Here is a 22,399-nt window from a genome sequence, read left to right on the forward strand (position 1 = left end):
GATTTACTTCAAAAGTGCATCCTGATCTTAACTATGATGTTACCACAGATATACCTACAACTGTGTCCCAAAGTCTGAGAACATTCTCAAACACAGTTTAATTTACCTTTTCACAAAGTTCAATTGCACATAAAAATTGTGTGAGGCTTTGGCAGGCTAAGTGGAATTTGGATTTTAAATTTTATGCTAAAATTGAGTAAATCTCTGATTGTTTTCAAGTGCTTAAAATAAATTTGGGAAACTTTGCAAGTGGACACAAAATGCACAAAATGCACAACTGCTGCATAGACGGTGTTCGTGAGATGTTTTAAATTAGGCTTGTTAGTGTATATGAGAAGGGAAAAGAAAAAGAGAAAGCAAGACAGTGAGTCTGTGAATATTCAAGGGAAAGGCTTAAGCAGGATGTCTTCTTATAGATTAGAAAAATCTTCACAGGAAATTTATAGCCAAAATTTCCAGTCCTGACTAAAGCAAGCAATGTTTGGCACTCTGTGTCTGTAGGTCATGAGCTTTAATTACACCACATTATCTTTCATTGTAAGATCTGGACAGCAGTTGCCTGTAGGTTGGAATCCAAGCTGATAAGGGGCTTTCTACCACTACACAGTACATCAGGCGTAGTTTGTAAGGAATCGATAGTCATCTGCTGTACCAACGTGCCTATTCTAGTTGAAGTTGCCTCCAGGGAACAGATACCAGAAACTTTACATTTAGAACACTTAAAAAGGAAAGATTCCTGGCAAATGTGATGGCATAAGTAGTATTTAAAAATGAGCTGTGTTATATAGTACCTAAATCATTTTATAGTCCCACTGCTATTTTAGTATGCTAGTAGGATATCTGAACCACTTGCTCTTGACTTGTACCTTGTCTGTAATGATGTTATGCATAATGCAGCAAAAGGAATCCTTCATTCTTAAGCAGGGGAACAGAAGTGCTTTTTATAACTCATCTCTCATGGATCAAAGCAAACCTCAAACTTGCCTTATCATGTAAGGGAGGTTAGCGTCCTTGAGCTTTACTGTTACAGTTACACATGCTTATCCCACAGTTTTTGCTATGTTTGTGTTAACTGAAATTGCACATGCTTATAGATCCCACAGGCTTGATTTCAGCTGTTAGATATTTGACGTGTCTATTAAAAACATATTTTCAGGGCTTACTGTGAAATGTATGCAGAACTGATCAAAAATGTGTAGATATTTACGTTGAGATAAATCTGGCTAAACAAAAAAAATAATAATGGGGGAAAAAGACAAAAAAGAAGAAATATCCCAATAACTAGAATATATTTTTTGTGTGTACACTATTTATATTTTTATTTTCCCTGCTAATATTTGTGCTTTCTATATTTGTAAAATATAGGTTAGAAACAGTATAGATGTGAAGGCTTGTATTTGGGAAATGAATCCTTATTGTGGTATATGGTTAAAAATAATGATGTATTTTGTTGCTTACTACAGTACATTTCTATTTGAAGGATTTTGTACTTTCTTTGTACATTATGTATGAGATGCACAGATCATATAAGTGACAGGGTAACTACTTTTTAGTGCTAATCAACCCCATAAATGCTGTTTAAAAACAAACAGACAAAAGCCAAAGTAATTTTTGACCTCAATGTCTTTTGGTGGTGATCTAGTACATTATGTGTCTGGACTGCATTGCTTGCCTCATTTAGATCTCAGGGTTTTTAGGGCAGTGTGCATGTTCCATCTGGGTTTTGTGTCTTGCTGAGCAGTTTGACAGTTTCTACTAAATCATAATAATTAGGACAGCAAAAACAGTTGGTGTCTTTGAGGGAAAAAAAAAAGGAAAAAAAAAAAGAGTCCCATGAAGCTTCTCCCATGGAATGGTCAACATATGCTTTCTTAACTGAACAGAGCCATAATAGCAAAGAAACTTCTTATTCCTAGTCATTCACTTACCCCTTTCCATCAAATCTATATTATGTTTTTGTTGTAGAAAAACAGTTTAACTAGTTGGGTGGTTGTACTGCTGTTGGCTTCCTAGCTTTCCAGCCTGCAGCCTTTATTTTTTGCAAAATCAGGACTACTTCAAAAGAATTCTCATTTTCCGGAAAAAAAAAAATAAATAAATAAAACAGCCTTAGAAAGGATACTAGAAATCCTCTCAGGGCATATTTATGTGTTCAGCTACAATCTACTTTTATCTGTTGTTTTTTTTGTAAACTAGAAAGGTATGAGCCAGTTCTCATCCCAAAACCAAGTAGCTACATGTGAAACTCAGGTAGAATTATAGTAATAAATCATTGCTTGCTTTAAAAAAAAAAAACAACATGGGTCTCATTGCTCAAATAATTCCAGTGCTGGAGGTGGCATTGTCCCCTCTGGAAGTGGACCCACAGACAGTAGCAGTACTCAAGTGACTACATAGAAATTCCCTGTAACTGAGTGCTTATTAGTAAGCATACTGTGCTGTTACCAGCTTTCTATCAAGTTACAGGCCTCTTCCTCAGTGTCCATATCTCTGGGTATGGAAGCCTAACCAGAAGTATTCTTGTCTTCCATACGGCTTAGGAAAGAATCAGAAGGTGCATACATCAGCACTGATATTAAATATTTGCCTAACATTGCCAAAAGTAGTGATAAAAAGAAAATCTTTACTACAATTGAAAATTATACTGCCAATAAGCAGCTTTGTTTATAACAGTAAACCAATATTTATCTTAACAGCGTATGCTGCCTTTATTTATTTATTTATTTTATTTTATTTCTTTATTTTATTTTTTTAATATCAGAGAGTCAGGGGTTACTAATGGAACAGAGTAAGTTATACTTCTCATATGTAATAAAATAGCTCAGATCTCAGTTCATTCTGTCTGTGGACAGCCTATTCTTTCCTCTTTCTAGTTGACTGTACTGGGGTTCTGAGCCTGTGAGCAAAAATATTTTCAAAATAGCTTCTATTCTAGTCTGTTTTAACATTCAACTACACTAGCTTTCCTCTGAATGTTAACTATGTACAAAGAGGAATACTCCTTATATGGTTGTGTTCTGGCATCGTTGATACCACCGTGAAATTTATTGTTAACTGAACACAGCCAAGGTTTCACTTTCAATTCCCTCTTCCACTCATGTATCTCATCTCCCCACCCCCTGCAACAAATAAACAAAACCTTTCAAGTTTTCACTTTTTTTTTTTTTTTTTTTAAGTCCACTTAATATGCTTGGGCTGGCATAAACATTGGGATGCCATGAACATGGAACTGGTTAAGGAAAATGTCTTGTCTGACATTAATTCAAGATAGTGTGTAATTTAGGTCAAATGTTTGCAGACTTCACGATATAGAAATGGTATTATCAAAAGCAGTTGCTCCCATGTGTGTAAAGGAGCAGGAGAAGACACATAACTGTTCATCCAAGGTTCATATATTACATCTGTGAAATACATGTACTGCAGTCTGAGTAGATCTGTGATCTAGATGCTTCACCTGGAGATTGTTCATTTATACAGTCCTTCAAGATGACGAAAAAACACCACCACCAACAAAAACCTTGGTGTGTGTGTATGAATATGGATGTGAATAAATAAAGAGATTATTTTACAAGCTACTCACAACATATTCAAAAAGATTAGACATCCTCTCTTCAAAACAAAAGAAGAAAATGAAATAAAAAATCAATAAACAAACCTGTTTTAATAATTTTCCCACCACATTTCGACAAAGAAGTTGTGTATGTTAATGCAGAAAATAAATTACAATGTAGAATCATAGAATCATAGAATGGTTTGGGTTGGAAGGAAACTTAAAGATCATCTAATTCCAACCCCCTTGCCATGTATCTGCTTTTGCCAACACACTCAGCTCTTTCACATATAAAATTCACATATAAAATTCTCTCCCTTACAAAACATGTACTACCCATACACTGCTCCACTATTGAGTCATTTTCTCCTCTAGCCAAGCAGTAAAGAGATTCCTCAGTTCTGTTTTTAAACATTTGAGGGGTGCTTAATGTTACATTTTTATTACTTAGATAAACAGGTTCAATAATTCAAGATTTATCAGTACTTTACAATATATTGGATCCAAAGACTTTGGAGCAGGTTCAGGTAGAGTGTTGGCACTCATGATACCTGTGGTCTTGAATCTTTCAGACTTTGTCTGTAAAGTAATTGAAGAGTTCTAAAGAGAAACATGAACTTTATTGAATTTAGGCTTTTCTGCTATGCTGGTTATGAATTACAGCAACTTCAGTGTCAATTAGGCCCAAATAAATTAAGTTCTTGATGGATTTCATGGGGTGTCTCTTCAGGAATTAATGTCTTGCCCTGGTCTGATAAGAAATATCCTTCCTCCCCTCTTCCTCCTTGCCAAGGATAAATGTCAAAAAAGTTCTAAGCTTTTATACCTGTATATGTGTAGCATGAAATTGCTCTCATCTTTACATTATTAATATTATTAACTTCTGTGGGACTACTTGCATCAGGAGGGTGAACTAGATTTGACTATGTAAATGTATAGTGTATGTTATATAAGATACCCAGATGCCATATTTATTTTATTTTATTTTATTTTATTTTATTTTATTTTATTTTATTTTATTTTATTTTATTTTATTTTACATGAAGTGTTTTACTCTATATTTCAGCTTGTTTTTGTCTGAAAATCAGTTAGAGCAGGAATAGTGTGCATTGTCTCTATAGCAATTGTTATTGTCACTTCCTCACCTTTCCAACTTTAAAAATTACAAAAATCTATTGTAAAAGATTAGGCGCCATCATTGTCTTTGTTGCGTTTACAGGTATTTATTTTGTGAAAGATGTATGTTGTGAATCTGCTGTCATTTGTTTCAGATAAACTCTTGTCACTCATCTTAAATGGAACATTGTTGGGCCCATAATTTAATTTGTTGACTTGAGCATGAAGTCATTCTTGATGAACCAAGTTGCTAGTGCATATGTGCAAGTGACTTTGCTGCAACTTAACAATCACATTTATTTCAGATGAAACATGGGGGAGAATATAAGGAGAAAGTTATGCTATACAATATAATCTTTTGTCTTAAAAGTTACTCATTTTTTAATTTGCAACTTCATGAGTCATGAGCGATTGAAGTGAAGTGAATGAAATAAGGCTGTGGCCTGATGATATTAAGGGATCCTTAATATGGACCTGATCCAGGGCTTATTCTAGTCATTTGGAATTTTTCCATGAATCATGAATTTAAAGTTGATCTGGCCCTCCATCAGGAATCTTTTATTTCCCCAATTAGTACCAAGGCTTGAAATTTGCCATGTACAGAAGGACAACACAATGTCTAAGAACTACAAATAACCCATTAAAACCTTCACAGTAGGCCTTAGGTGGGAAGGAAGTGATGCAGAGGTCTTTTGTTGGACTAGTGTAAACGATGAATTGCTGTAAGGATGAACCTATGAATCTTCATCTGATTTACCCTTTCTTCCCATGTTTTTCTACAGTTTTTTGGTAACTTTATCATTTTGTTAGTTGCAAAAGAAAATTATTATTATTTTTTTCCCACTGTTTTAAGATAAATGCATTGTTTATTTATCTCATGTTTTGGAACCTCTGTATTGAAATCCTAGTAACAAAAGTTATTACGATAGTGAACAGCATGTTGTGGTGGGTTCTCATACTAAACCCAGTCTGTATCCCAAAGTCCTTTCTGCAGCATTCTGATTTATTGTTATAAAACTTTATAATTATTTCTAGTCCTGTTGATTAAAAAACAAACAAACTTCTTCTCCATAAAGGCAAAATATGATTCACAAATGCATGTCAAAAAGAACCATAATGTTAAATGAGACACAATGAAAGATGATTCCATGCTGTCTCAAGACTCAAGAAATTATCTCCAAACATTTATACTTGATAGTCATATTTACCACAAGTTGGCTTCTTGCGTAAACTGACATTTAGTATCTTGTAACCTAAAAGAAACTACTTTTTAAGTAGTTCCTTCTTTTTAAGAAGGTAAAATCAAGACAGAACCTCATAAACCTTTAGCACAGCAAAACTAGTTTTAAACTATTTTTTCTCCTCTCCCTCAATCCTTTAGCAACTCAGCTTTTACACTATTCAAGAAGATTTCTTTTGTGAATGGCTTAGATTTGTCTATTAGCATGAGAATGCTCCCTCCTTGCATAATGTTAAATTCACCATCTAAGGAAGCCCAGTCGTTGTATGTCTTGCAAAAATACCAAAATATGTACAAGTAGTGCTTTAATTTGGTGTGAACTGGTCTTTTAGAACATTTTCGAAAGAAAAATGGAGAGAAAAAAAGTTTTTTTTTCTTTTTAATTTTATTTCTGTTGCTGTTCACACAAAAGTAAAGGTAATTGACCTGTACATCATAGAACTCCAGCATCATCAGAGTATGCAGTAAACATGCTGATACTGTTGTAAGTATTGTTAAATTGAAAATGAAAATGAATAACTTAGTATGTTCTTGCTTTTCTCCTGCAAGATGTTTTAGCTTCTTTAATAGAGTGATGAAAAAGATGAAGTTTATATAGAATGTAATGTTGTTAAGGCAAAAAAAAAAATGTTTTTATTGTCTTACTAAGGAAAAAAATGCTCCCATCTGTGGGAAAGAAATGAGATTTTCTAATAGGGAAGGACCTCTTCCCAGTGCCTCCCCAAAAATCAGAAATGTTAGTGCAATAATAGACCTCAGAAAGAAATGGATTTTTAGAGTGACTGACATAGAATAAGTTAGTCCATCTGCCCACTGATTCACAGGGTTGGGACTCTGGATTCAGTTTTCCAATTGCAGAATTAAGAGAGATATAAAGTTTTGCTTATATATTTGGTATGTTAAATTAATCTAACCATAGGAAGGTCAGCACTAGACCTAGACCCTGTATATCTCAAATTAATACATAAATGGTACAGAGCTCTGGCTTTTCTCCAGGAATATATTGTCACAAGAGTCATATTTCTGCTCTCCTTGCTTTACAGTTATTACAGGCTGGAGCAAGGGGAGACACGCTAAAATCCCCTTCTCGTGCTGGGTGATGAATTCCACAGAAAAAAACATTGCAATGGCAGTTTTCACAGACCCTCACGTCAGCAGTGAATGTCCTTATTTGTCAGCTCACATGTGGTGGGCAGCTCACATGTGGTGGGCAGTGTGAGGAGGGATGGGGTGATCTGGGGGCTCTGTGGTCCCCAGCCCTCTCTGTCCAGCCCCCAGCCTGCACCCACTGTCTTCCTGGCTGGGATGAGAGCAGCACATCTCTGTCACTAAGTCCCACTGTGGAACCTACAGGTATGAAATGAATTGTCTTTAAGATGATCATCTTATTTAGTCTTTTCTTACCATACTCTTATGGAGTTTTGTGGGGGAATTGCTACTGGCTTCTTTCATTTGTTCTTTCCTGGTCTTTCACTTTCCTTTTTGTGCACACAGTGTTTTCCTCTTTCCTTTCCTATTGATTGTCAGCTTCTCCACTTCTTCCCCTTTCTCTTTTGGCTTTCACAACATCACTCTCCTTATCTTACTCTCTCTTTCCTTCCTCCTTGTACTTTCCTTCTTTCCTTGCAATGCTTTTTCTTAGGCCCTATAAAAGGTTTTCTGGTTAAAACATCATCTATGATCTTAGCTTCTAACATGAGTTTTATTACAACTGGTTTTGTTTCAATTTTCCATAGGTTTGATATAAAGAAATGATTGTATTCTGAAAAGACCGTGTGAGTAGTTACAGGTTGAAGGACATTCTTAGGGGGAAAAAAAAAAAAAAAAAAAAAGAAGGATTAAATACCTCCAGTAACTCACAATGGAAAGAAAGGGGAATTGTGGGGGTAGAAAACCAGCTGTGCTGACAGGGTGTCTGAGGAATTCTGCTGTCCCCTAAAGCAGACACTAACACTGTGAAGATTACAGCTACCCTGCTTGCAATGTCCTTCCCTATAGGAAGTGCTCAAAATGAAACAGAGTATCTGAACTTTGAATACAACTGCAGAGAAGCATAAACTGGCAATCAAATCCAGCTATAAAAACATGACATGATCTATACATAATACACTTGAACTCTAGCATATTGGATGCTTTTTATTATAGTTATTAAGAGGAGTCCATGAGATCTGAAAAACAGCCTGATCCTAAAGGGAAAAGAAAATGACACTCTTTATTTGAAACCATTACTTACTGTACCACTTTGGAGGGCTTAACTGCATTGTCTAGCATGCATCATCTTGGCACTCTACTTTTTCATGGGGGAATTCGGTTCTGTAATTCACTATTTTCAGTGCTTACTGGAGTTACATGCTTTATAGAGGGGAACACAATAAGGACTTCTGTGCTTCACATACTTAGTAATAAGCATATGGAATAAATTACCAGGGAAAAAAACAATTTGAAAGAATGCAAATGGGTCAAGTTTGTTTCTGCGGAAAGAAGATACTGAGTCTTGTAATCCAACAACAGAAAGCTTAGGACAGAGACAAACTGGAAATGGGCAGGTAAGAGCAGACAGCGCTTTCTTAATCTTGTAGCTGTATGAATTTAAAGCTCTTATATGTGCTTTTCATATAAAACATCACATTTGTGGGCATAATTACTTAGCTTTACTTTAATATATCATCTTCAAATTCTTTAACCTCAGTGTTCTGAGTCTACAATCATTTCCCAATTAATCACTGTAAATTGCCTGACAGCCTTTAACAGCCACAGTGATGAAGCGAGAATGAATCTATACATTCAATTCCAAGGGACAGGTTTCAAAACCCCTTACTCTATTTTTAACAGAGGAAGGCAATAAAGATGGCGTGACAATTTGCTAAGACACCATTTCTGTACTGTTACTAAAATGTTAACTTTTGTAGCCAGAAAATATCTCAGCTGCCTACAGGAAACATTGGGAGCTCTCATGACTTATGGGGAAAAGACACAAAATAAGAAGCATGCTTTGCTCTTCTGTGGGAGGAAGATGAGTGACTGGGCCTAAGGAAGTGTCTTAGGTAAAATTTAGTAGGAAGTGCTGATGGAAAGAGGCTAGTGTTGTTAGAGGAAAATACCAATGCCTTGGTGAATCTCATTGTGAGTAGAAGACTCAAAAGATTTGTTACCTCTTAATAAATCTGGGATGACAAAATACTCTGGTGCAATGATTTCCAGGAAAACAGAAGAAAGAGAAGCTGAATTCAACAGAGCACTATGTGCAGTAAATCAGTCCACCCACACATTAATTCAAATACTCTTTGTACTGTCTTACTGCTTAGATGGGATATAAATGTTGTGCAAGCTTGAACTTAGCTCTTTCTATAGGTTTGATTTTCATCCAGTGTGTGTGCTTCTGGAAGACTTTTAGGCCATTAAGAAACATGATAAGGGCTCCGTGATAAAAATACTGTAGTACTTGGTCAGGCATTTTTGTCAGCATGGGAAAGAGTAGTGTTACTACGAAGGCTCTTTCTACCTAACATCATATAATGGAAGAGATTGAGACTGCCTTTCTGGAAGAGAAACTAAACCAACAAAATACATATTTCTCTTCCAAACCCTGAGCAATCAAATGACCTCACAGACTTCAACTACTTGTTGAAAAAACTGTATTTCCTACAAAAGGAAAGCTTGTTTTTGGAGGTTTTGTCAGTAATGCAAATGTCATACCCTTTCCTAGTTTTCAAATAGTTATTGTCTCATTTTTAATTAAGATGAAGAAAGAATGTGGTAGCTAACATACCCGAACTTAAAAATGTTAGGTGTCTAAAACCTGTAATAAATAATTTTCATAGTAATAAGGTTAAAAAGCTACAACTATGAAATGCAATTATTATATGGCATGTTAGTTTGGATCCCACTTGTGATTATCATTCTTCAGTTGGTTTGTTTTCTAAAATTATGTAAGGATACAGCTTATTCATATGGGAAATCACATTTTAAAATATGGAGAAATTTAACTTTTCTGACATTTAGAGTGAGATTTTTTTCAAAGCTGTCCCACGGGCTTTGAAGATGCAGGGAGCCCTGTTCAAATCTCATAACAGAGACCAAAAAAGCCAGCTTAAAGTCAGTGTTAGAAAAAACTATAGGTCAAATTCCTTCTTTAAGAAAATTGCCCAATGCTATCAATAGAATATTACTCTGTTTCTGGAGCAAAGAATTTGTTTCAATATGTGCCAGATGTTACAAAAATATTTAAAGAAGTTATTCTCTTTGCATGGGTTACAAAGTCAGCCAGACCCTTGGCAATCACTATGTTTCTGCTACCTGCCTACACACATGCCAAGCAATTCTCTCAGCTAATGCTGCTTACTGAAAAATGGTTCTTTCACACAAATGCCCAATACCACAAGCTTCTTTGATGCCCCTGTCTGCTTTTACTGGATATTCATTTCATTGCCCTTCAGAATTTTAAGATACCAAGCATCTTCTGTTTTGCTGATCCTAAAGCTTTGGATGCTGTTACCATGTAATTATCCTTCATGCAAAACATCCTGTCACAAAAGTAAATAAGGAAACAGAAAAACACTAAATATAGACACAAATGCTACAGACATTTTAGAATCAGATGAACTGTGAAACAAAGTACATGCATACACGTGCTATCCTTATCTGTATCAGAATGTAAAATAATCCTTTGTCTATGAGAAAAGACAACAACAACAAAAAACAGAATCTGTTAACAACTGATCTGTTGCTCAGCTAGCTATAAAGAAATCATTAACCTATTATGATGCACACATGCTGTTCCACCTTGCAGGAAGATGTTTCAATTTTAGTTTTTGACAAAGATTTCAAGAAAGACAGCATGCTCAACAGGAAGAAAATCAGCAGAGAGTGATGTAGAGCTCTGTGATTTTTTTGGAAGGATGGTTAAAGGGGTCTTTAAAGCAGCTGAATAAAGTGTCACAGAAAGAAATAGACTCATAGAAGACCCTGAATATATCTGGGGGAGAACGTTAGCACCCTTAAGAATGTTGGGAGGCATGTTTGAGAATGCTAGGCCAGTGACGCTACATGAGGAAGGCTGTTTCATCCCAGAGTATCCTTTTCCTATTCCTGGAAAAGCTTAAGGCAGCTAAAGGTATATATCACAGCCCTCTGTCCTGTGCCAGGCAGCTATCATTCAAGGCTGTCTTCTCTACCTTATTGCCAAAGCACTTTATTTTCTTAAACTCCTGTTTGTCCCACCTGCTCTTTTCTAGTTAGATTGACCCTTTTGTTGTGTTTGTAGATGGTACAAAACTGGGAGGGGTGGCTAATCAGGTGGTTGGGCTGCTATTCAGGAGTATTTTAACAGGCTGTACTGTTGGTCAGAATGGGACCTCATGGAATTCAACAAAAGGAAAAGTCAAAGTCCTTCATCTGGGAAAGAATAACCAATCCCAGTCATCAGCATGAGTTTTTGTCTGGAAAACAGCTCTTCAGAGAAGGATCAGGAGGTCCTGGAGGATACCAAGTTGAACGTAAGCCAGCCATGTGCCTTGTCACAAAGGAAGTCAGCAGCATCCTGGGCTGCACAAGGAAGAGTTGCCAGCGTGTTGAAGAAGCAGAGGTGATCCTTCCCCTCTACTCAGCACTGGTGAGGCCACAGCTGGTGTACTGTGTCTAGTTCTGGGTCCCGCAGTACAAGAGAGACATACTGGACATCCTGGAGAGAGTCCAGTGAAACACCATGAAGATGATTAAAGGATTGGAGCGTATCTGCTGTGAGGAAAGACTAAGAGAACTGAGACTGTCCAGCCTATAGACAAGAAGGCTCAGGAGAATGCATGATATAACTGAAGGAAGGGTGTAAAGAAGATGGAGACAGGCTCTTTTCAGTGGTGTCTGTTCAGTGGACAAGAGACACAATCTGAAATACATGAAATTATGCTTGGCCATAAAGAAACGCTTTATTATTATTATTATTATTATTATTATTATTATTATTATTTTCTGTGAAGATGGTTGAGTGCTAGAAAAGAATTCCAGGGATGTTGCAGAATTTTCGTTCTTGGAACTATTTCAAACCCAGCTGGACATGGCCCTGAGCTGTCTGCTCTAGGAGACCTTGCTTGAGCAGTGGTGTTGGACTAAATGATCTTGAGAGGTTCCTTCCATGCTGTGATTCTCTTATTCTGTTATTGTAAAACTTTTCTTAGGTTAATGTTGAGTTTATACAACACAAAAATAAAACAATCCAAGAAAAAAATGTTTGGCTTCAGTATTTTTGACTTAAATTCAGAATGAAAATAGAAAATGAAGTGTCCTAGTTTTATCTGGGATTGAGTTAATTTTCTTCATAGTGGCTAGTATGGTGCTGTGTTTAGGATTTAGGATTAAAATAATGCTGAAAACTCACTGATATTTTAGTTGTTGCAGAGCAGTGCTTGCACAGAGCTAAGGACTTTTCAGCTTCTTGTGCAGCCAGCGAGGAAGCTGGGGGTACACTGGAAGCTGTGAGGGAACAGAACCAGAGCAGGTGAACCAAACTTGCCAAAGGGATATTCTGTACCATATGGCATCGTGCTGAACAATAAGGCTGGGGGGAGTTGGCTGGGGGGGGCTGTCCTTTCTCAGGGACTCTCTGAGCACCGGTCAGCTGGTGGAGAGCAATTGTGTCGTGAATCACTTGCTTTGTGTATTCTTTTTTTTTTTTTTTTTTTCTGTGTGTGTTGTGTTTTCCCTCCCCCCATATCTTTCCTATTAAACCATCTTTATCTCATCCCTTGAGTTTTACATTTTTTCTCCTGACTGTTTTCCCAGTCCCATTGTGTTTGGTGTGGGCAGACAGTGAATGAATGGCTGTATGGCACTTAGCTGTCTGCTGGGTTAAACCACAACATGGAGAAAGAATAGGTGATATATGGAGGTTTTCATTTGTGGGTAATGTGTGAAAAGAGTTGTCTGAAACATGGAAACGGTAGCTGTGGATTTCCCTAGTACAGTAAGAAGCAGAGCCCTATTCATTTAAAAATTCTGAAATTAAACTTACATGAATCTCTACCATATTTCTTTTGAATATCAGAGAAGTATTTTACATGTATAACTTCCACAGAGAAAACAGACAAAAGAGGATTGATTTTGTCAACTGTTTTTAGGACAACTGAAATAATTCCTCAGTTTCTAAAGTCAAGCTACATGGATGAAAAGGATGTTGTACAAATTTGATTTTTCCCCCCACTATAGTTCAGTATTTCAGAAATAATGCAAGATTAATATGGTCCTTAATATAGTTTATAAGAAGTGTCAGGTTATCTGATGTGAGCCATTCAGTGATGCACAGATGCTGCCACTGCAGAGTACCAATTGATCAGAACTTGGGAAAATAGAGAAATAAACCAATATCTTAAAAGTGTACATGATTCAAACTAAAGTGAAATGAGTGCATAACCTGACAGAACCTCTGGAGCACAACTAGAGAAGGATAAAAGTCACTGATAACCTGCGAACTAGTGCAGCAGAGCGTCTGCAGACAGTTATATTTCTGGCTTAGGATCACTCTATGTCATCTCAGACAGATAGCTGGCTGTGAAGCTAGGGGAAGTAGAAAGGGCACACACTATTCAAAATGTATTTTTATTCAACAGAATATAAGTGATGAAAAAAAACAACAAAAGCAAACAAACAAAACCAAAACACTCAAAAAAAGCTTATTTTAAGCCTTAAATTTTTAACTATAAGGCAAGAGAATGTACTTGGTAAAACCGAGGGTTTGGTTGTGAGCTAAACTGACTTGGTGTGTGAATTAACTGTATGAATAAATAGCAATCTGGAAAATGAACTGTTTGAAACCGTATGATTACAAAATAGCATGTTGATTCAGAAGCTACGTATGGTAGCTTTAAAAAGATGTCAAGCTTTCATTCTCAAGAAAAGACATGAAAGGGAATTGAAGCAATTTACTAAGGGTAAGGAAATTCTCAATAAACTCCAGAATAGAGCTAAAAGAGCTCAAATAGTCCGTGGTTCTTGTCAGTAGAGAACTCCATTCACCTGAAGATAGAGGCTAAGGAAAGCAGGTCATAATGTTCAGTGCAAATATGATCAAGTATGCGTACTTGTTAGTCATGGTACTAAGTGTATACACTTTGCATATATAGAGGTGTGAAAGAACTAAATGATTTTATGAGCAGATAACATTTTTTACTACCTACAATTGGAAAAAATATTCTGGTAATGTTGACTGATTCAAAATCTTTCACTAAGCTTGATTGCTAGCAGTGTTTTTGCACGGGTCATTAGGAAAAAAAAAAAAAAGTATGCTTATTTGCATGGCCAACCCTTCCTTAAGGAGACACTGTTTTTTTTTTTCTGACTGCCTTTCCAATTATGCTTTACATCTTATCTGTCTCACCAAAATACGTTGTAAGAAATGTTGGTGTCAAAATAGCTATTAAGTATGATGTTTTAATAGAAGGAAAAAAATCTAAAAGTATGAGAAAGAATAAGGAACTTTGGAAACATGCAGAGTGTAGACCAAGGCTATAGGAATGAAAATAAAATAATAATAAGTAAAAAATAATAAATCTGTGCAATAGATTTTCTCTCTTTCGTGGGAGGAGTAGGCATAGAAAAGACTAGAGATAAGCCTTTGTATGAGAGCTGTCTCAAAGACATTTGTTCTGAAACACAAGAGTGGCAGCAAAGATGTTTTTGGAATAGTGAACCATGGAAGATAATGTATGCCTAGTTTGGCTGCTAACAATCTGAGAGTGCTCTGGTGGAAAGGTGTCTAAACACATAAAAATATCTTAATAAAGAGTATAAGAAACTAAAAGTCTCATTTCTGAAATAGAGAATAAAAGAATAAACTGTTGATTAACATATGTAAGAGAAGGCCTGATACAATTCTTTGAGATCTTGTGCAAAAAGGAGAAACATGAGAATTCTTCCTCTTAATGAGCTATCACTAAAACTGTTTGTCAATATGCTCAGATGAAGAAAGATGCTTTGGTCTTGGTCCACTGGGATAAAAGACAGAGTGTCTTTTTTAATGGGAATTCAGTGTAAGTGAACATAACCCAATTACTGGAATTGTCAGGTAAAGAACACAGTATTGTTGAAGAGATTTATTTATTTTTAACTACATACGTATGATTTCTAAATTGAATACTAATCTGGAAGAGAAGTCACATTGCAAATGCATGCTCTAGAGAATTTTGTGTAAAAGGACAGCAGAGGTAGATTATGTACATGTCAGTCTGTTATAAAAATAAATCTATTTGGTCTTGCATGAAATATGGAATACAATTACTAGAAATATTGCTAGGGATGAGACAAGCTAAAGCAACTCTTTAAGTAATAGGGCATGGAAAACAGCACATTTGTAGAATCACATGTCAATTGAAAAGTAATGCCTGAAAGAGAAAGGATTTTTTTGGGGGGAGGTTATTCAGTGGTGATTTCTAAAATACTCAAGTAAAGAAAACATATTATTATTATTATTATTATTATTATATGTTGAGAGAATAATTAAAATTTTATAGGGAAGGAACAAGGATGCTCTACATCTCTGAATCATGTTGCCTAGGCTAATGCAGATTGTTAAGGTATGGTGTCACATAGCAACATTTATATCTCTGTCCTAAGGGAAGTTCTTTTGTTTTCTTTTGGGATGTAGGAACAATAAGCAAGAGAATGGACTGTATGCCATCCTTGCGAGACACAGGACATAATTCCTTATACAGCCTTCTCGATCTATTGGCTGTTCTCAGCAGTCTGACTGGATGGTAGGACATTTCCCTGTCTTCTGTGCTGGATTGCCTGCCCTGCTGCACAGGATTAAACTCTCTAATATACATTTCAGTATCAGGCAGACTCCTTTGCATTCTGATTATCTTTTTAAATATCTCACAATTCTTTTGGAGTCTCAAACAGTTGTTGGTTCTGAGGCGTACTTGTGCAAGACAGAGATCTAGGACAAGACAAGCAAAATGACTTGATCTAATGGCAGATTTGAAAATGTGCTCTCAAACCAATACAAACCAATACAGCTCTCACTTTGTGAGCCAAAAAAAGTACCCAGGATCCTAAATAAAAGGTTGCTTCTGTGAACCAACCTTATGTAAGACTGGCACCACTAGAGAATAAATCAATGCAGGTTAATTAATTTCCAGCAGAAATACGTTATACCTAACATAGCAATATCTAACACAGGAGTACTATTTAGTGATTGGAAGCAGAATGATTGCAGAGAAACGTGAGCAGAGAAAGCTTGCAGTTTGTGCTGCTGCATGCATGTTTGAATTTGTAGTCACTCCTCTGTGGTCAGAAAAATAAGGTGCCTGTAGGAGCTGGACTCAGAACTTGTTTGTTCCTGTTGCATTATAGCACCAATCAAAGCAAACATGGACTGTGTCACCTGATGATATTTTGTTTAAGAGAAAATCAGAACCAAATAAGGCCCTTCAGGAGAGTACTTTTAGGATACAAGACCCTCTGAGCAGAAAATCCCTTATACTTTGAGTTTGTGTAGTGTTTAGTAAGGTACGACCCTGATCTCTAAATAGTGCCGCTGTAGCTTTCATCTCAATGAACAATGTCTCCCTCTATCCCTCTCCCCCTCCCCCCCAAACAAACAAACAAACAAACAAACAAAAAACACCCACCAAACAACAACCCCCACACAAACACCCAGGAAAATAAAAAATAAAGAGTTTTTGGTACTAACATAGAGGCAAGCTTCACCATTGTCATTTTATGTCCTAGATCATTAATCTGATCACAGAGATTCATGTGGTTAAATAATATTATTTTTTAAAAATTATTTTTAGGAAAAGGTAATATCTTAACAAAATTCTGTAGAGTTCAAATGGGTCATCTCCTATAGTCCTTAATCTGAAAAAGGATATTTCTTATATTTTCTGTAAATTTTCATGTGTAACAATGACAACATTGTTTGCCTGCTTTTCCTATGTAATCAGTGTCTTCAGCCAAAAGATATTAAAAATGGCAGTAAAGAATATGATCAGCGTCTTGAAGAACTTTCCATACTCTTTGAGTGGAAGATTTAACTCACAGCATTCTGTAATTTTTGCCTGATATATTTATCTGAGTACACGTTGGTTATGATAATAAGTTTAGGTATCGTAAATTAAGTTTCAGAAAAGGAGAAGTTATTGAAATTGAAACCTAGCTTTTCTTAAGTGTAAAGCACTCTTTTCAAAAGTGGCTTCCAAAATCTCAGCATTCTAAAAAGTTAGGGAATATTCCTCCTGAACTATTTGAATGCAATGCTTGTGAGCTTCACTTGTGTTAAATGTATTTTATTATGGCAGAATGATGTACTGGGACAGTATTGTTAAACACTTGCTTTTGGCTTATGAAGCCAATCCTTTTATTCTCACTCTACGGAGAGTGTGCATAGAGAGTGCTCCAAGGAAACTGTCAGCTCCTCAGTCAGGGCCACATCTAGAGTCTCTTTCTAGGGATTTACATCTCTCTCCATAGACCGTAGAGCTGAGGCTCTTGAGGATAAAGTTAGCTTGTTTTAAAACTTGTTCTGTCCTTATAAAGCCTTAAAATAGTCTTTCAGTACAAATTCAGATTATTTGATTGTTGAAAATGATTTTTTCTTTCTCTTTTTCTGGTCCCATACAGTCAATCTCTGATTATATATATATGTATATGTATGTATGTATATATGTATATATATGTATATATGTGTATATATATGTGTATATATATGTATACATATCTATATATATGTATCTATAAAGACATATGTTTATTATTACTTATATTAGATGTTATTTATACACCACTCCCCCCCAACTTTGAAAACATTTTTTTGCATCACAGGTTTGTACAGCAATCTAAGTGATGAAAATTTATTATTTGCTCTTAAGAATCTAAAAATGTACATAAAATCTTAAGGCAAACGTACAACTTTTAATTCATTACATACGATAAAATTCTGTCTGTCAAGTATCCAAAAAAAAAAAGAAAATTTGGCCAATACTTCATGTAGAACAATAGCTGAAGAACATTATCTTATTTTTAAAAGCCAACTAATCTCTATGTAAGTTAATACAGCATTGAAAACTTAATATTGATGAGTAACTACAACATGCTTTTTGTCCCATGATACTTTCTTACATTGTGCTCTGGAAAAGGAGTTGTTTGGATAGCTCTCTCTTTATAGTAGTGAATATTTACTTCTCAAAAAGCACGAATACTGGTAACTGGTGTTTTTCAGTTGTTCTGGTTCTGTTAAAAAGCAGAACAGGAGTTGTAATCCTTGAAATTTAATAAAAATTAAAGATTTGCTTCCACATAAGTAAATGACAGTCAGGTTGAAAGGAGAAAAAGCAGTTATTGCAGACAATTTTTTCTTCAGAAAGTTTGCAGAAATATCAATAATACCATATATATAAGATAAGAAAAAATATTTTTATAAAGACAAAGAATATTTTCTACTGAAGAACAAAAAACACCTAAGGGCATGGAAGATATTCAAATAGAGAGAAGGTAAGTCAGAGTGCAAACTTAGCACACTATCCTCTATGCTCTACGTTATGTGTACTTTCCTAGGTATGTGGACAGGAGCGAAAAATAATGCTTTAAGTTATGAAGTACTAGGAAGAGATGATTAGGCCCAAAAGATCATTAAAAAAAAAAAAAAGATCAGAAGGTTAACATTTTTGGGTCATGTGGTTTCTGATTACAGTATTTGAACCCTATTTTACTAAAATACAACAAGTTATGACTCTTGCAGAAAATTATAGAAGCATATTGAATGAAATATGTTCTTAAGAAAACAAATATGCCTTCTTTTTTATTTTGTCTATGTTAAATATTTCTGAGGTCACACTTGATCAGATGAAGTTGAAATTAAAGTTATGCACTTAAAAGCTGTTCATCTTTATGGAACTTAAGCCTAAATAGTATATAAATCCTTTTCCCAAAAGAAAGAAGACTAAATCTGTAATGCAATAGACTTTTAATTTTTGTATTTATTTATTTATTATTATTTTTTTGAGCCACAGGTTGCTCTTGTAGTTGAGATTAAAATGAACCATAGGAATTACAACCAAATTTTGAACCTTTTTTTTTTTTAAATATATATTAAGAAACAAAACTCCTGACATTATAAGTGTGAGTTTTAGTTCCAAAAATGAAGCTCGCAAAAAGGTATTTCTGGTCAATTTTAATAAAGTGAATGAGCAGGTATATCCTAAGAAGAGAAGACATTTTTTTGGTTAATTATTATTATTATTATTTATTTTAATATTTCCATTGCTACAGATCAGCAGCTGATGGTTTAACTTTCAAAGGTTCTGTTGTTACTTAACTCCCACCAGTAGCTCCCACTGATTTTCACTTACTGTGGGAGTTACCTGTCTAAGTATGGATTTGACAAAAGGTATTTGAGAACTTTAACTTTGACCTGGCAATGGCAGAGAGATGATTCTGAGCATTTACAAAGAAGCCATCTCTGTCTGTCTGTCTGTCTGTCTCTCTTTTTCCTGAGGAAAAAAACCACTCTCCCCTTTTAGTTTTCTACTGCTATTCACTTGAACTGGCTTGAGCTTCTCTGTAACTTCTGCTACCAGAAAAGTTAAATAAGAAATGAATCCTTTGATCATCTGTTTCTTAAATGGAGCATACTTCTATTCTTACATGGTTAGATATTTAAAAGAGAAGTGCCAGAAATATCTTATGTGAAGAAAATCAAATAAGTTACGGAGGGGAAGACTGCATTAGTCCTGAAAGAGGCAGATAACTACTGATCATAAAGCAGTAGAAAAGCTGTCAGTGAATCTTGAGTGCACAGGTTGGGGAGCAGACCACACCTAATTTTTCCCTCCTGCACTTCACTGTGTCAACTAAAGGCATTTCTTACCTAAGGAATATTCTCTTCATCCGTGACCTCCCTGCCATGATCCTGGAGTCTTTTTCTCTTTAATGAATCCTTCTGAACATGGCACACACCAAACATAACCTATCCAAGAACATTAAATGGATCTCATTATCTCCTTAATGCTTTGTTTTGACTTATAATGACAGGACAGATTTTTGTCTTCTCCAAAAAAAAAATCAAACTTTTACTATGCATAAAAAATATTCCGCAACAAAATGTTGCAGTTGGGAGGGATGATCTGAAGTCCTTTTCTGGTAGTTTCTTCATCCATTTCTTCTTTTCTAGGAAATATGCACAGAGTATATTTTACATTTTCTTTTCCTAATACACAGTTTTACATTATTGTTGAGATGGAAAAAACATGGAAACAAAGATGTTGGAAATTTTGCGACAAACTAAGTAGACATAGTTCTGTTGTTAATTATAGTTATTATTTAAAATTAATTTGCTATATTCTTTATTACTATTGTTAGAAATCAGAATTTTAGATAACCTTTACACCTTACTTAATTTTTAAGTTACTATTTTTTTCATGTAAAATTCGCTCTTTTTTATTGTATTATTGAATATATATATGGGATAATTCTGACATTTATTTGATGGGGTTAATTCAAGTAATAGAAGAATGTTAATATTTTAAAACAGATCTCTGGACAACTAATTTATATTAAAATTTATGACAAGCTGGAGGTGGCTTTGTTTTCCTCTGTATTTGTCCAAGTATCAGTAACAAATGACCTGACTGAATGAATCACAGCAATGTCAGCTATGCACTTTTATTTTTAACTGTGCAATCTGTTGTGATTTGTGGACTGACTTGTAGAAATACATCTTGTCATGTAGGAAAAATTTCTTTGTCACATGGCCAGTATTCACCTGCAGACTTTTCCTGAACATGTCAAAACACTGCAGGCACCACATTACAGTATGTGTACTACAATTAAAAATACCTCCCAGAGGAGCAGGAGCAAGGTAATGACATTAAAATGGATTTGCTTGTTCTATTCTCTTCTCTCGTTGTTTAGAGATCAAGTTGCTTAAACTTAAAATAATTTATGCAAACATCTATGTGTTATTTATATCTTTACTTTCTGTTTCATAATTTTAAGATTTCCCAGACAGTGGTAGGATCTTCCCAGCAGGGAGGAAGATGTGGTCAATACTTCCCTGAATGTTCAACCCTGCTTCAGGGAGTGGAGTCCAGCACATTTTTGAGGAACTGTGGGAAGGAGATAGCATGATGCTGGATGAAATTGCAGAGTTCAGGTAATGCAAATGTCTTCCTGAGGCAGAATCTTCTTGAATATAGTTACATTTTAAACAAGATTATTGGATGGCTGCAAGCTGTTTCTTATTTTAAAGGTAACATAGAAATTTGCTCTAAGACAATAACAAAATAAGATTTGCCCAAAGAGTTGTGTGGCTATTTGGTATCTTGGACTTATAAAATTAAATACAGTTCAATTAGGTACCACTATTCTTACATATGAATGTAGCACCCACGTGCAGTCTAGGAGCACTAGGAGCGTCAGATGTTCTGGTGTTCTTTTAGCTTTTTTTTTTTTTTTAGTGTTTTTGAAATAGAAATTAGAAAAGAAAATAAAGTTTTATATTAAAAATTTTACATCTAATGAAATACATACTTCAGATGTAAGATTTCAAGCTTCAAATGAGGGAAGAGGAGAGTGGATATTTGCAGTAGAATAACAAGTAGCTCTTATCAGCTACTGACATATTGCTTTCCCTTAAACATTCTGTAAATACTTTCATTCATGTCTGGACCTGACATGCAATATATTATCTTTTGCTTAATTAGCAGTATTTTCAGTCTCCTCTCTTCTTTTCTTGCAGTGAAAGTTCATTTTTAAATTTTATGAGATGTCAGACTTCCTCTAACAGTGTGAAAAAACAGCTTGAAGGTTCTAAGTAAAAGGTTTTAGGCCATGATTGACACAGTATAGTAGGTCGTATGCTCCCCTGACAAGCAGTAAATTCTGAGCTATACTACAAAATACAGGTGTTTCTAAGAAAGGTTCTGACTAGATAATTTGTGAGCATCAGCCTATATATCAAGTGTAACAGAATGTAAATGGATTTTTGAGAATCTTATTTTGCTGGATGTGCCCAGGAAAAAGAGGTTGCTATGTGTGTGATAATGAATTATATCTAACCAATGGAAATGGGATTACAGATTACACTGATGAAAAGCACACCCATCACTCAAAAAGACTTTGACAGGAACTTCCAATCAAAATTCCATTTTCTGGCCCTAGTGGATTAATTTACAGACATGCACATATGCACAAAGTCTGATGCACAAACCACATCCTCACAAATAAATACAGTAGAAAACTCTCTTGGAAATGATTGTTTTGTAAGTGTAACCAGTCTACAACATGATGGAAATCTGTTTGCTCAGAGCACTTTTTAACATAATGTCAAAATTATTTCATTGGCAATTAGAATATTTCTCTCCTGGTGTTCTAATGCAAAAGGTATTTTGCTACCATGAGGATGTGATGGTTCTGGTTATTCTGGAGCAGTTAATGATGGATAGACAAATTTTGCTGGTTCAAATTTTGACTATTGGTATTGCACAGAAAATGCTTCTTGGTAC

General features: G+C 35.3%; 1 long non-coding RNA gene across 3 annotated transcripts in view; it reads left to right on the forward strand.

Annotated features, from left to right (window-relative positions):
• Positions 1 to 7: 7 nt before the first annotated feature.
• The window catches only part of LOC310892737, a 58,342-nt gene continuing 35,950 nt past the window's right edge, over positions 8 to 22,399 (forward strand). For 2 of the 3 annotated variants that reach the window (XR_014578353.1, XR_014578354.1), the window contains exon 1: positions 8 to 7,259. This is a non-coding gene — a long non-coding RNA (uncharacterized lncRNA). Of the gene's footprint in view, positions 7,260 to 20,891; positions 21,049 to 22,399 lie in introns of all 3 variants that reach the window. The other variant, XR_014578352.1, reaches the window with a different exon arrangement.

This window comes from Anser anser (genome assembly GCF_964211835.1).
Source record: "Anser anser genome assembly, chromosome: 1".
NCBI classification, from domain to species: domain Eukaryota; kingdom Metazoa; phylum Chordata; class Aves; order Anseriformes; family Anatidae; genus Anser; species Anser anser.